The sequence below is a fragment of the Arachis stenosperma genome, chromosome 4 (assembly GCF_014773155.1).
Source record: "Arachis stenosperma cultivar V10309 chromosome 4, arast.V10309.gnm1.PFL2, whole genome shotgun sequence".
In the NCBI taxonomy this organism is placed as follows: Eukaryota; Viridiplantae; Streptophyta; class Magnoliopsida; order Fabales; family Fabaceae; genus Arachis; species Arachis stenosperma.
This window is the reverse complement of record NC_080380.1, coordinates 49,170,009-49,186,640: the sequence shown is the minus strand read 5'-3', so window position 1 is coordinate 49,186,640 and position 16,632 is coordinate 49,170,009. Positions and strand designations below refer to the sequence as shown.

The 16,632-nt window shown below is 39.1% G+C and overlaps 1 non-coding gene across 1 annotated transcript; it reads right to left on the bottom strand.

Moving 5' to 3' along the window:
- Positions 1-9,098: 9,098 nt before the first annotated feature.
- LOC130977493 (small nucleolar RNA R71) lies at positions 9,099-9,202 on the bottom strand. The gene has a single exon (XR_009085182.1). It is a non-coding gene; the product is annotated as a small nucleolar RNA R71 (small nucleolar RNA).
- Between the last annotated feature and the right edge of the window lie 7,430 nt (positions 9,203-16,632).

Here is a 16,632-nt window from a genome sequence, read left to right as displayed (position 1 = left end):
AGTGCTTGAAAGTAAATTGGAAGCAATAGGAACAGAAGGGTAAAAATACAGATGAAATAAAAGCAGCAGATGTAAACAGCAAGGCAAAATTTCTTGAAGGAGCAGAATATAAATAAACTCAGCTCAATTGCAAAATTTAAAAAGACAAGTAAAGATCTCAGGGAATCAATGAGACTAGAAAACAAGTCTAGATCTCAAGCCCTTCCTTGATTCAACAGCAAACAGATTGAAGAAGAAATGGAGATGGAAGCAGTAAATGAAAACTCATATTCAACTTTCAATTCTTAAAAATTATGCAGAAGATGAACAAAGATGGATTTTAGATCAAAGATTGAAACAGAATTCCTCCAACCTCAATCCAAAATTTCAAAACAAAGAGAAAACCTAAAGAGAAAGCTCTCTACTACTACTACTCCCTAATGGAGCTAGCCTTTCTAATGGAGCCCCTTTTTTGAAATGAGAGTGATGCCTTTATATAGGCTTTTTACAAAATGAAAATAAAATGAAATTGAAATTAAAAACAAATTCATAAAATGAAATTCCTAATCTAGCTTCTCTATGTGCCTTTGAGTCATGTTGAGTGGGCTTTTTGATTTGGTGGAGAATTGAATTAAATTGAATTTTGGTTGATTTTGGCCCATATGTTACTCCCAGGAGGCTGCTCTGCTCTTGTGGAGGGCAGAGCAGTGAAGCTTTGTGTGGGGATGCATGTTACGTGCCAAGTGTGGGAGGGGCACCAGGGGATTGCCCTGCCTTTGTGGAGAGCGGGACAGCAGTGTCTTGTGCGCGCCTTACCTCTGCCCGTGCTGTGATGCACACGCCCAAGCTCTTTTGTGTGCATCCAAGCATGCGTGCCATGCACCAAGGAATGTTGCTCTGCTCTCCTTGTGGGCAGCGCATTGGTGCTTCCAAGGGGAGGACCCAAGTTCAAGCCTTGGTGAATGCATTTGGGGAAACAATTTTCCTTGAATTTTTATGAAGAGAGCATGACATTGCCCTGCTCTCCAAGTGGGCAGAGCAGAATAATGAGCGCTACTTTGCTTTGGAGTGAAGCTCCAGCTTCGAACCTTGGTGGAAGCACTTTGGTTTATTTTCGCTTATTTTTGGCCCTTAAAGAGGCCTTTCACTCATGCCTTAATTGTATGCCAAAAATGGATTGCTATATATTGTTGAAAAGCTCTGAATGTCAGCTTTCCAACGCAACTGGAAGCACATCAATCGGACGTCTGTAGCTCAAGTTATAGCCCTTTGAAGAAGGCATAGTCATGCTATGAGCGCCCCAAATTTAACTTAGCGAAAATTTGCTTCAACCTCACTTTGCTTCATCACGATATTGCCCTGCCCTTGGCAAGAGCAGGGCAATGTGCATGCTAGTTGCTTCCTCCTTTAATTTGGTCATGGGCCACGCTTTTAAAAGCGTGGCCTAAGGCTCCAAAGTGTACCCCAACTTCAAAGTGAACCCAAAAGCTCTTTTTTTCTCCTTTTTAGCTTATTTTGTGCTTCTTTGCTTCTTTTTCTTCTTATTTCCTACAAGATTTATAAAATTAAAAGATCAAGAAAATATATCATTTAAGCACAAAAGCATTCAATATTTAAGCACAAATCATCAATTTCTTATATGAAAAAGCATAGAAAAATAGGTATATGATGACACGTCATCAGGTATAATTCTTACTTTCATTTGTTTTAAGGCTAGTTTAAGTTATGCACTTGTTGATACTTGGTGGGTAGATTCTGCTGCTACTACTCATGTAAGTGTTACTATACAGGGTTGCCTGTGGAGCCGACCGCCAAGTGATGCTAAAAGATACATCTATGTGGCAGACGGCAATATAGTTTCAGTCGAAGCTATAGGAACCTTTAGATTATGTTCTACGAGTGGATTTTACTTGGATTTATTAGAGACAGTTTATGTACTGTCATTTAGACGGAATTTGGTTTCTATTTCTTGTTTGGACAAATCAGGTTATTTTTTGTTCGTTCAGAAACAATACAGTCAGTCTCTTTTATAATTCGAATAATATTTGCTCTGATCATTTGGTGGATAATCTATATGGGCTTGATTTGAATTCCTATAATAATGAAATACTGTAAATAGGTACAAAACGAAAACTAAATGAGAATTCGGGATCATTATGGCACAAACGCCTAAGTCACATCTCTAAACAGAGAATTCAGAGGCTCGTCTCTGACGAAATTCTTAGACCCCTAAATTTGGCAGATTTTGAAGTCTCATTGAGTGCATAAAGGGGAAAATGACAAACGAAAGGAAATTAGGTTCTGAGAGAGCTAAAGAGGTCTTAGATCTAATACATACCGATATATGTGGCTCATTCCCTACTATCTCTTGGAATGGACAATGGTACTTTGTTACGGTCATAGGTGATTTCTCTCGTTACGGGTATCTATATTTAATTCATGAAAAGTCCTAAACCTTGGATATTTTCAAGTCTTTCAAAGCTGAAGTTGTACTTCAACTTGGAAAGAAAATTAAAGTTGTCAAATCTTATCGTGGTGGTGAATACTACGGAAGATATGAGGGTTCAGGTGAGCAACGTCTCGGGCGTTTTGCTCTTTTCCTAGAGGAGTGTGGTATTGTTCCACAATATACCATACCAGGCAAACCTAGCATGAACGGTGTTGTAGAGCGAAGGAACCGAACTCTTAAGGACATGGTGAGAAGTATGATTAGTCATTCTTCCTTGCCTGAATCACTTTGGGGAAAAGCCTTAAAGATTGTAGTGTACATCCTTAATAGGGCGCCAAGCAAAGAAGTTAACAAAACCCCATATGAAATTTGGACTAGGAAAAGGCCCAGTATAAAGCATTTGCATATTTGGAGATGTCCAGCTGAGGCGCGACTTTATAGGTCGCATGAAACAAAATTGGACTCAAGGACAAGTAGTTGCTACTTTGTTGGTTACGCTGAGCATTCACGGGAGTACAAGTTTTACAATCCCACATCAAGGTCTATTTTTGAAACGGGAAATGCGAGATTTCTTGAGGATGTTGAGTTTGGGGGAAGAAAATATTAGGAATGTTGCTTTTGATGAGGATTCTATAACTGAAAATGATCAGGTCCTTGTGCATATTATTGTTCAAGATACAGTTATAGTACAAGAGCACAATGAGAATCCTACTGTAGATCCAGTTATAGTACAAGAGAATAATGAGAATATTATTGTTGCTCAAGATACTGCTACAGCATAGGAAAATAATGAGAATCCTCCTCAACCCCAACCCATATAGCAAGCTCAATAACCTCAAGAAGTACCATTAAGGAGATCCAACATAAAAAAGGAAAAAATATATCTATGATCTCAAACAAGCTCCCGTTAATGGTATCACAAGTTTAATCAAGGAATTACCTCATATGGTTTTAAGGTAAATATTATAGATAAATGTGTATACCACAAGTTCAGTGGGAGTAAATACATATTTTTGGTCTTATATGTTGATGACATTCTACTTGCCGGTAACGATATAGGCTTGTCGCATGAAACTAAGAAATTTCTATTGAACAAAGTCGAAATGAAAGATCTTGGTGATACCTCTTTTGTATTAGGAATCGAGATACTAAGAGATCGCTCTCAAGTTATTCTTGGATTATCACAAAAGAACTATATCAAAAAAAAGGATTTTAAGTAGATATGTCATGGAAAGTTGTAGACCAATGGACACACTCGTAGATAAAGGAGACAACTTTAGTCTTAAGCAATGTCTAAAATGATCTTGAGAAGACAGCAATACATGATAAACATTATGCATCAGCACTAGAAAATTTAATGTATGCTCAAGTATGCACACATTCTGATATATCATTTATAGTAGGAGTGTTTGGTAGATACTTGCGCAATCCGGGCATAGCTCATTAGATAGTTGTTAAATGCATAATGCGTTATCTAAAGAGAACAAAGGATTACATGCTTACTTATAGGAGATCAGAAAATTTGGAGATGATTGGGTACTCTAATTCCGATTTCATGGCATATGATTGCGAAACTTTGTCACTAAGCTTCGTATAGTACATAACATTGAAAGGTCATTAAAGATATTTTGTGACAATAAGTCAGCAGTACTATACTCCAACAACAATAAGAGCTTGACAAAATTGAAGCATATAGACATCAAGTTCTTAGTTGTCAAGGAGAAAATTCAAGAAAAACAGATCTCCATAGAACATATAGGAACAAAATATATGCTAGCAGACTCATTAAATAAGGGATTGATCCCTAAAGTCTTTCATGAGCACAGTGCTCGGATGGGTTCCAATATTTGTGATGCCTTGGTTTAGTGGGAGTTTATTTTATGCTATATATCTTATGACAGATATTGAATTATTTTTCTACAGAATTAAGTTGATGGTTTATTTCATGTTGTGTGAAATGTTCATTTTGCAATATTTGTATTGTGTTTGATCTCAATAAAGTTTTAAAGTTGGACCAGCTGAAAATAGACATGCATGAGATCACTTGGCATGTAATTTCTATATTACTCATCCAAATTTGATCTATGTTGTTAAGTATATTAGGATGGTGATTGTCATGGTTTAGTCACGACATTTAATGTGATAAAAGCTGTGTGATTCTATATCTAATATATGAGACGAACCAGATTGTTAAAGTAGCTAGTGAGAGAAATGGCATTCAGATACGCGTATAAATTTTATAAGATGTGATTATGTCAAAAAAGAATATATGTATAGCCCAAGTGGGAGATTGTTAGGAAATTATTTTAATTTTCTAATTTGTTTGTGAGCAATACATATATATTAATTATAATCACAAATTATGCTATTTCAAATTAAATGACTTATATAATGGTGATCTCATTTATTGTTATAAATGCTAAATTGAATAAGTCATAATTACTTTTGATTTGAAATTAAATGAGAATAAAACCAGATATTATCTTTTGTTCTTTAGATAATTATCTTTTGGATTTTAGATATATTATCTTTGGACTTTAGATACTATTTTATTTGTGTTTTAGGGTTTAATGGGTGTCATGCTCAAGTATAAATAGTGTCTTCAGGGTTTCGGTCCCCAATATATCAAAAGTCGCCTTTGTCGCTCTTTTCCCATCAGAAGAGTTACAATTCAGCCCTAGGGATACAGAAGACTTTGGTTGAGAAATATCGAAAGAACCACAAGATCCAAATTCTTCCATCAATTTCTTATTTCTACGAGTAAAGGTACGCTTTCGCATTATGATATATTTTTGGTGATTTAATATGGATGATCTGTGTTAATAAAATAATTTATTCCAATAAGATGATCACTTAGCTAGAAAGTAACCGTCAACTAGCAAGAAACTAATGCAATTGATGAGCGGATAATTTGTACGCTTTTTGGCATTGTTTTTAGTATGTTTTTAGTATCTTTTAGTGAGTTTTTATTATATTTTTATTAGTTTTTAATCAAAATTCACTTTTCTGGACTTTACTATGAGTTTGTGTGTTTTTCAGTGATTTCAGGTATTTTCTGGCTGAAATTGAGGGATCTGAGCAAAAATCTGATCCAGAGACTCAAAAGGACTGCAGATGCTGTTGGATTCTGACCTTCCTGCACTCGAAGTGGATTTTCTAGAGCTACAGAAGCCCAATTGGCGCGCTCTCAACGGCGTTGGAAAGTAGACATCCTGGGCTTTCCAGCAATATATGATAGTCCATACTTTGGCCAAGATTTGATGGCCCAAACCGGCGTTCAAAGTCACCTATAGAAATTCCAGCGTTAAACGCCGGAACTGGCACCTAAATGAGAGTTAAACGCCCAAACTGGCACCAAAGCTGGCGTTTAACTCCAAGAAGAGTCTCTACACGAAAATGCTTCATTGCTCAGCCCAAGCACACACCAAGTGGGCCCGGAAGTGGATTTTTATGTCATTTACTCATCTCTGTACACCTTAGGCTACTAGTTTTCTATAAGTAGGACCTTTTTACTATTGTATTGACATCTGGGTAGCTATCTTTGAGTTTCATGCTATCTTAGATCATTTGGGAGGCTGGCCTCATGGCCATGCCTAGATCTTGTTCTTATGTATTTTCAACGGTGGAGTTTCTACACACCATAGATTAAGGTGTGGAGCTCTGCTGTACCTCGAGTATTAATGCAATTACTATTGTTCTTCTATTCAATTCCGCTTGTTCTTTGTCCAAGATATCACTTGTTCTTCAACTTGATGAATGTGATGATCCGTGAACTCATCATCATTCTCACTCATGAACAAAGTGACTGACAACCACTCTTGTTCTACAAGCATACGAGACTTAGTGAATATCTCTTGGATTTCTGATACACGATGCATGGTTGATCGCCTGACAACCGAGTGCTCGCCTGACAAACGAGCCAACCATTCCGTGAGATCAGAGTCTTCGTGGTATAGGCGAGAACTGATGGCGGCATTCAAGAGAATCCGGAAGGTCTAACCTTGTCTGTGGTATTCTGAGTAGGATTCAATGATTGAATGACTGTGACGTGCTTCAAACTCCTAGCAGGCGGGGCGTTAGTGACAGACGCAAAAGAATCGATGGATTTTATTCCGGCCTAATCGAGAACCGACAGCTGATTAGCCATATGCTGTGACAGAGCATAGGAACATTTTCACTGAGAGGATGGGAGGTAGCCACTGACAACGGTGAAACCCTTGCATAAGCTTGCCATGGAAAGGGGTAAGAAGGATTGGATGAAGACAGTAGGAAAGCAGAGAGACGGAAGGGAAGGCATCTTCATTCGCTTATCTGAAGCTCTCACCAATGATATACATAAGTATCTCTATCTTTATCTTTATGCTTTATTCGTTTATCACTATACCCATTCCAGTTTGCCTGACTGAGATTTACAAGGTGACCATAGCTTGCTTCATACCAACAATCTCCGTGGGATCGACCCTTACTCACGTAAGGTTTATTACTTGGACGACCCAGTGCACTTGCTGGTTAGTTGTGCGAAGTTGTGTTTATGCCATGGTATTGAGCACCAAGTTTTTGGCGCCGTTGCCGGGGAATTAAATGTCCTAACTATGGTTTCGCATTTGTTCCCTGCAATAACAGTGCCAAGTTTTGATCCGGCAACAACATAGTGATCACAATTTCGTGCACCAAGTTTTTGGCACCGTTGCCGGGGATTGTTCTTGAGTATGGACAACTGACGGTTCATCTTGTTGCTTAGATTAGGTATTTTTTTTTTAGAGTTCTTAAAAATGAATTCTAGTGTTTCATGATGATCTGTTGAAATCTGGCTGGCTGAGAAGCCATGTCTAATCTTATTGGACCGAGGTTTCAACTAATCATCACAATAGCTTGTTGATCTCTATCAATCTTGCTATTGGAGCAATGATCTGCTAAGGCTTGGCTGGCCATTGGCCATGTCTAGTGTTTTGGACCGAAGCTTTCTTTGGAAGCTTGGCTGGCTGTGAAGCCATATCTAATTCCTGGACCGGAGTCCTAGACTAGCATTGCACTGATTCCTGGAAATCAGATTGAGAATTCTGAAACCTTTATTTTTCTTTTCATAAAATTTTCGAAAAAAGCACAAAAAAAATTCACAAAATCATAAAAACCAAAAATATTTTATGTTTCTTGTTTGAGTCTAGTGTCTAATCTTAAGTTTGGTGTCTTGCATGCCTTGTTTATTTGATCTTGGTTCTATTTTCAAGTCAATAGTACAGGGAACTGAAGATTCAGAACATGCAGCAGAGGAATTACACAGAAAAAGCTGGGCGTTCAAAACGCCCAGTGAAGAAGGATAGACTGGCGTTTAAACGCCAGCCAGGGTACCTGGTTGGGCGTTTAACGCCCAAAAAGGTAGCATTTTGGGCGTTTAACGCCAGGATGGCACAAGGGGGAAGATTTTGTTTTCAAAATCAATTTTTTTCAAGTTTTCAAAGTTTTTCAAAATCAAATCTTTTTCAAATCATATCCTTTCAATCAAATGTTTTCAAAATCAATTTCTTTCCTTTTTCAAAGATACTTGCTAACAATTAATGATTTGATTGAACATTTCAAGTATATTGCCTTTTCTGTTGAGAAAGGTTTAATGTTTGAATCATATCTTTTCTTGTTAGGCAAGTCATTAATTTTTAAATCATATCTTTTAAAATTGTTTTCAAATCAAATCTTTTTTTTTAAATGTTTTTTTAAATCATATCTTTTCAATCACATCTTTTTAAAAAAGCATAACTTTTCAATCATATCTTTTTAATCACATCTTTTTCAAAATAAATTTTCAATCAAATCTTTTTTATTTCTAATTTCAAAATCTTTTTCAAAAATCACTTGATTTCTTTTCCACTTTGAGTTTTCGAAAATTATCAATCAATTTTTCAAAATGTTTTCAAAATCTCTTTGATTAATTTTCGAAAACTCTCTTCCCCTCTTCTCACATCCTTCTATTTATGGAGTATTACTCCTTCTTAATGCACAATTCGAACTCTATCTGATCAAGTTCGAATTCTCCTTCTTCTTTTTTCTATTTTTCTTTTCCTCTGACACCTCAAGGAATCTCTATACTGTGACATAGAGGATTCCACACTTTCTTGTTCTCTTCTCTTTCATATGAGCAGGAGCAAAGACAAAGGCATTCTTGTTGAAGCTGACCCTGAACCTGAAAGGACCTTGAAGCGAAAGCTAAAGAGAAGCTAAGGCACAACTCTCTGTAGAGGACCTAACCGAATTCTTCAAAGAAGAAGAAGACATGGCAGCCGAAAACAACAACAATGCCAACAATGCAAGGAAGGTGCTGGGTGACTTTACTGCACCTACTCCCGACTTCTATGGGAGAAGCATCTCTATCCCTGCCATTGGAGCAAACAACTTTGAGCTTAAGCCTCAATTAGTTTCTCTAATGCAACAGAATTGCAAGTTCCATGGACTTCCATTGGAAGATCCTCATCAGTTTTTAGCTGAATTCTTGCAAATCTGTGACACTGTCAAGACTAATGGGGTTGACCCTGAGGTCTACAGACTTATGCTATTCCCTTTTGCTGTAAGAGACAGAGCTAGGACTTGGTTGGACTCACAACCTAAAGAAAGTCTAGACTCATGGGAAAAGCTAGTCAATGCCTTCTTGACAAAGTTCTTTCCACCTCAAAAATTGAGTAAGCTTAGAGTGGAAGTCCAAACCTTCAGACAGAAGGATGGAGAATCCCTCTATGAAGCTTGGGAAAGATACAAACAATTGATCAGAAAATGTCCATCTGACATGCTTTCTGAATGGAGCATCATAGGTATTTTCTATGATGGTCTCTCTGAACTATCCAAGATGTCTTTGGATAGCTCTGCTGGAGGATCTCTTCATCTGAAGAAGACGCCTACAGAAGCTCAAGAGCTCATTGAAATGGTTGCAAATAACCAATTCATGTACACTTCTGAAAGGAATCCTGTGAACAATGGGACAGGCCAGAAGAAAGGAGTTCTTGAGATTGACACTCTGAATGCCATATTGGCTCAGAACAAAATATTGACTCAACAAGTCAATTTGATTTCTCAAAGTCTGTCTGGAATGCAAAATGCACCAAGCAGTACTAAGGATGCTTCATCTGAGGAAGAAGCCTATGATCCTGAGAACCCTTCAATGGAAGAGGTGAATTACCTAGGAGAACCCTATGGAAACACCTATAATTCTTCATGGAGAAATCACCCAAATTTCTCATGGAAGAATCAAGAGAGACCTCAACAAGGTTTCAACAACAATAATGGTGGAAGAAACAGGTTTAGCAATGGCAAGCCTTTTCCATCATCTTCTCAGCAACAGACAGAGAATTCTAAGCAGAACCCCTCTGACTTAGCAACCATGGTCTCTGATCTAATCAAAACCACTCAAAGTTTCATGACTGAAACAAGGTCCTCCATTAGGAATTTGGAGGCACAAGTGGGACAGCTGAGTAAGAAAGTTACTGAACTCCCTCCAAGTACTCTTCCAAGCAATACAGAAGAAAATCCAAAAGGAGAGTGCAAGGTCATCAACATGGCCGAATTTGGAGAGGAAGAAGGGGCAGTGAACGCCACTGAGGAAGACCTCAATGGGCGTGCACTGACCTCCACTAAGTTCCCTATTGAGGAACCATGGGAATCTGAGGCTCAAAGTGAGACCATAGAGATTCCATTGGACTTACTTCTGCCTTTCATGAGCTCTGATGAGTATTCTTCCTCTGAAGAGGATGAATATGTCACTGAAGAGCAAGTTGCTAAATACCTTGGAGCAATCATGAAGCTAAATGACAAGTTATTTGGAAATGAGACTTGGGAGGATGAACCTCCTTTGCTCACCAAAGAACTGGATGACTTGTCTAGGCAGAAATTACCTCAAAAGAAACAAGATCCTGGGAAATTTTCAATACCTTGTACCATAGGCACCATGACCTTCAAGAAGGCTCTGTGTGACTTAGGGTCAAGTGTAAACCTCATGTCTCTCTCTGTAATGGAGAAGCTAGGGATCTTTGAGGTACAAGCTGCAAGAATCCCACTAGAGATGGCAGACAACTCAAGAAAACAAGCTTATGGAATTGTAGAGAATGTTTTGGTTAAGATTGAAGACCATTACATCCCTACTGATTTCATAGTCCTAGAAACTGGGAAGTGCATGGATGAAAACATCATCCTTGGCAGACCCTTCCTAGCCACAGCAAAGGCTGTGATTGATGTTGATGGAGGTAAACTGATCATTCAAGTGAATGAAGAATCCTTTGTGTTTAAGGCTCAAGGATATCCCTCTGTCACCATGGAGAGGAAGCATGAAGAGCTTCTCTCAAATCAGAGACAAGCAGAGCCCCCACAGTCAAACTCTAAGTTTGGTGTTGGGAGGCCACAACCAAACTCTAAGTTTGGTGTTGAACCCCCACATTCAAACTCTAAGTTTGGTGTTGGGAGGTTCCAACATTGCTCTGAGTATCTGTGAGGCTCCATGAGAGTCCTCTGTCAAGCTACTGACATTAAAGAAGCGCTTGTTGGGAGGCAACCCAATGATTATATTTTATATATTTTCTTTTGTTATTTTATGTCTTTTGTAGGTTGATGATCATAAGAAGTCACAAAATCAATTGAAAAAGCAAAAACAGAATCAAAAACAGGAAGAAAAACAGCACACCCTGGAGGAAGAATTCACTGGCGTTTAAACGCCAGTGAAGCTAGCAGTTGGGCGTTTAACGCCCAGTCTGGCACCATTCTGGGCGTTTAACGCCAGAAAGGGGCACCAGACTGGCGTTAAACGCCAGAAAAGGGCAAGAACCTGGCGTTAAACGCCAGGAATGGGCACCAGCCCGGCGTTTAACGCCAGAAATGGCTCAAAACGTGATTTTGAGTGCCATTTGGTGCAGGGATGACTTTTCCTTGACACCTCAGGATCTGTGGACCCCACAGGATCCCCACCAACCCCACCACTCTCTCTCTTCTTCCCCCATTCACCAATCACCTCAACACCTCTTCCCCAAAAACCCTTCACCTATCAAATCCCATCTTTCTCTTCCCCACTCACATCCATCCTTCATAAAACCCCACCAACCTCACCCTTCAAATTCAAACCACTTTCCCTCCCAAACCCACCCATAATGGCCGAACCGCATCTCCCCCCTCTCCTATATAAACCCTCCTTCACCCCTTCATTTTCACACAACCTAAACACCACTTCTACCCCTCCTTGGCCGAATACATAAGCCACTCCCTTCTTCCTCATTTCTTCTTCTTCTACTCTCTTCTTTCTTCTTTTGCTCGAGGACGAGCAAACATTTTAAGTTTGGTGTGGTAAAAGCATTGCTTTTTGTTTTTCCATAACCATTTATGGCATCCAAGGCCGGAGAAACCTCTAGAAAGAGGAAAGGGAAGGCAAAAGCTTCCACCTCCGAGTCATGGGAGATGGATAGATTCATCTCAAGGGTGCATCAAGACCACTTCTATGAAGTTGTGGCCTTGAAGAAGGTGATCCCCGAGGTCCCCTTTTCACTCAAAAAGGGTGAATATCCGGAGATCCGCCATGAGATCCGAAGAAGAGGTTGGGAAGTACTTACCAACCCCATTCAACAAGTCGGAATCTTGATGGTTCAAGAGTTCTATGCCAATGCATGGATCACCAAGAACCATGATCAAAGTATGAACCCGGATCCAAAGAATTATCTCACAATGGTTCGGGGGAAATACTTGGATTTTAGTCCGGAAAATGTAAGGTTAGCATTCAACTTGCCCATGATGCAAGGAGATGAACATCCTTACACAAGAAGAGTCAACTTTGATCAAAGGTTGGACCAAGTCCTCACAGTCATATGTGAAGAGGGCGCACAATGGAAGAGAGATTCAAGAGGGAAGCCGGTTCAATTGAGAAGGCATGACCTCAAACCCGTGGCTAGAGGATGGTTGGAGTTTATCCAACGCTCAATCATTCCCACTAGCAACCGGTCCGAAGTTACTCTAGACCGGGCCATCATGATTCATAGCATCATGATTGGAGAAGAAGTGGAAGTTCATGAGGTCATAGCCCAAGAACTCTACAAAGTGGCGGATAAGTCTTCCACCTTGGCAAGGCTAGCCTTTCCTCATCTCATTTGTCACCTATGTTATTCAGTTGGAGTTGACATAGAAGGAGATATCCCCATTGATGAGGACAAGCCCATTACTAAGAAAAGGATGGAGCAAACAAGAGACCCCTCTCATCATGAGATCCCTGAGATACCTCAAGGGATGCACTTTCCTCCACAAGACTATTGGGAGCAAATTAACACCTCCCTAGGAGAATTGAGTTCCAACATGGGACAACTAAGGGTGGAGCACCAAGAACACTCCATTCTCCTCCATGAAATTAGAGAAGATCAAAGAATCATGAGAGAGGAGCAACAAAGACAAGGAAGAGACATTGAGGAGCTCAAGCACTCCATAAGACCTTCAAGAGGAAGAACAAGCCGCCATCACTAAGGTGGACCCGTTCTTTAATCTCCTTGTTCTTTAATTTTCTGTTTTTTTTCGAAAATTATGCTTTATGTTTATCTATGTTTGTGTCTTATGATCATTAGTGTCTTAGTGTCTATGCCTTAAAGTTATGAATGTCCTATGAATCCATCACCTTTCTTAAATAAACAACTGTTCTTAATTGAAAAAGAAAAGAATTGCATGAATTTTGAATTTTATAACAGTTTAATTATTTTGATGTGGTGGCAACACTTTTGTTCTATGAATGTATGCTTGAACAGTGCATATGTCTTTTGAATTTGTGGTTCATGAATGTTGGCTCTTGAAAGAATGATGAAAAAGGAGACATGTTACTGAGGATCTGAAAAATCATAAAAATGATTCTTGAAGCAAGAAAAAGCAGTGAATACAAAAAAAAAAAGAGAAAGCAAGCGAAAAAAAAACCGAAAGAAAAAAAAAAGAAAAAGAAGAAAAGAAAGAAATAAAGTCGTGATCCAAGGCAAAAAGAGTGTGCTTAAGAACCCTGGACACCTCTAATTGGGGACTTTAGCAAAGCTGAGTCACAATCTGAAAAGGTTCACCCAATTATGTGTCTGTGGCATGTATGTATCCGGTGGTAATACTGGAAGACAGAGTGCTTTGGGCCACAGCCAAGACTCAATAAGTAACTGTGTTCAAGAATCATCATACTTAACTAGGAGAATCAATAACACTATCTTGATTCTGAGTTCCTAAAGAAGCCAATCATTCTGAATTCCAAGGGATAAAGTGAGATGCAAAAACTATTCAGAGGCAAAAAGCTAAAAGCCCCGCTCATCTAATTAATACTGATCTTCATAGATGTTTTTGGAGTTCATTGCATATTCTCTTCTTTTTATCCTATTTGATCTTCAGTTGCTTGGGGACAAGCAACAATTTAAGTTTGGTGTTGTGATGAGCGGATAATTTGTACGCTTTTTGGCATTGTTTTTAGTATGTTTTTAGTATCTTTTAGTGAGTTTTTATTATATTTTTATTAGTTTTTAATCAAAATTCACTTTTCTGGACTTTACTATGAGTTTGTGTGTTTTTCTGTGATTTCAGGTATTTTCTGGCTGAAATTGAGGGATCTGAGCAAAAATCTGATCCAGAGACTCAAAAGGACTGCAGATGCTGTTGGATTCTGACCTTCTTGCACTCGAAGTGGATTTTCTGGAGCTACAGAAGCCCAATTGGCGCGCTCTCAACGGCGTTGGAAAGTAGACATCCTGGGCTTTCCAGCAATATATGATAGTCCATATTTTGCTCAAGATTTGATGGCCCAAACCGGCGTTCAAAGTCACCTATAGAAATTCCAGCGTTAAACGCCGGAACTGGCACCTAAATGGGAGTTAAACGCCCAAACTGGCACCAAAGCTGGCGTTTAACTCCAAGAAGAGTCTCTACACGAAAATGCTTCATTGCTCAGCCCAAGCACACACCAAGTGGGCCCGGAAGTGGATTTTTATGTCATTTACTCATCTCTGTACACCTTAGGCTACTAGTTTTCTATAAGTAGGACCTTTTTACTATTGTATTGACATCTGGGTAGCTATCTTTGAGTTTCATGCTATCTTAGATCATTTGGGAGGCTGGCCTCACGGCCATGCCTAGACCTTGTTCTTATGTATTTTCAACGGTGAAGTTTCTACACACCATAGATTAAGGTGTGGAGCTCTGCTGTACCTCGAGTATTAATGCAATTACTATTGTTCTTCTATTCAATTCCGCTTGTTCTTTGTCCAAGATATCACTTGTTCTTCAACTTGATGAATGTGATGATCCGTGACACTCATCATCATTCTCACTCATGAACAAAGTGACTGACAACCACTCTTGTTCTACAAGCATACGAGACTTAGTGAATATCTCTTGGATTCCTGATACACGATGCATGGTTGATCGCCTGACAACCGAGTGCTCGCCTGACAAACGAGCCAACCATTCCGTGAGATCAGAGTCTTCGTGGTATAGGCGAGAACTGATGGCGGCATTCAAGAGAATCCGGAAGGTCTAACCTTGTCTGTGGTATTCTGAGTAGGATTCAATGATTGAATGACTGTGACGTGCTTCAAACTCCTAGTAGGCGGGGCGTTAGTGACAGACGCAAAAGAATCGATGGATTTTATTCCGGCCTGATCGAGAACCGACAGCTGATTAGCCATATGCTGTGACAGAGCATAGGAACATTTTCACTGAGAGGATGGGAGGTAGCCACTGACAACGGTGAAACCCTTGCATAAGCTTGCCATGGAAAGGGGTAAGAAGGATTTGATGAAGACAGTAGGAAAGCAGAGAGACGGAAGGGAAGGCATCTTCATTCGCTTATCTGAAGCTCTCACCAATGATATACATAAGTATCTCTATCTTTATCTTTATGCTTTATTCGTTTATCACTATACCCATTCCAGTTTGCCTGACTGAGATTTACAAGGTGACCATAGCTTGCTTCATACCAACAATCTCCGTGGGATCGACCCTTACTCACGTAAGGTTTATTACTTGGACGACCCAGTGCACTTGCTGGTTAGTTGTGCGAAGTTGTGTTTATGCCATGGTATTGAGCACCAAGTTTTTGGCGCCGTTGCCGGGGAATTAAATGTCCTAACTATGGTTTCGCATTTGTTCCCTGCAATAACAGTGCCAAGTTTTGATCCGGCAACAACATAGTGATCACAATTTCGTGCACCAGCAATGCATAGTAATAACTATTCCAAGGGAGGATCGGATAAGTTTTTTTCACCAGTTTTTGAGACTGAAACACAGAGGAGCATGTTCAATAAAAAATTTGATGTACTACAGCATGCATATGATGTTAAAATAATTTAATGTCACAGCTATTCACTATATTCACAAGTGCTATATTCAGCTTTCTATTTGAAAATAATTCAACAAAATAAATCAACAAAATAAAAAAATAAGAATAGAAACAGCATACAGTATCTAAGAAAGTTGGAATGATGATAAATTTTAAATTTAAGCAGTTTTATTCCAGCATCAAAGGTTAGACTAATATTAGATATTTGCCATAGGAAAAGGTACAGATTGATTAACATTTCAGAAAAGAATATATAGGTTTGTCTTTTTTGGTTGGGACCATTATAACTTATGATAATGATTAATTCAGATGACTTAGCCACCACCACAAACATGATTAATTCTAGGCATAAATTAAAACTTTCTAAATAATTCCTTCCTCTCAGTAAAGTCGGGTCGCCTGAGAGGTTTTGCATCCTAAGCTAAGGATACTTCAATCTGCGACTGATAGGCGGCCATTATTGATCATTTATATCATATTTGAACTATTCTTTAGTCCAACATACGTGTCTAGTGTAGTTAGAATTCGTTTTGAAACTCATTTCGTTTCAACTCATATAGTTACACTCATTCCTCGCTTGGTCTCAATACCTTTTTAGTTGATTATCCTATTACAGCTAGAAAGTACTAGAAAGTATGAGATAGCATTCTTGGCTGGATAGCCTCTCGGCTACTAAGCCTAACAGCGGAAACGACACAAATGTCCAACACAAGAACAATATGGAAGCACTCACAACGCAATATGGCAGCAACTATAACAAGCAAATATAGCAAGTAAAGCAATAACAAGAACACACCGAGATTTTAACGTGGAAAACCCCCTCAATGTGAGAGGTAAAAACCACGGGTCGTCCAGACCAATGAAATAGCTCCACTATAATCAAATGAGGTACAAGAGAGTCTCA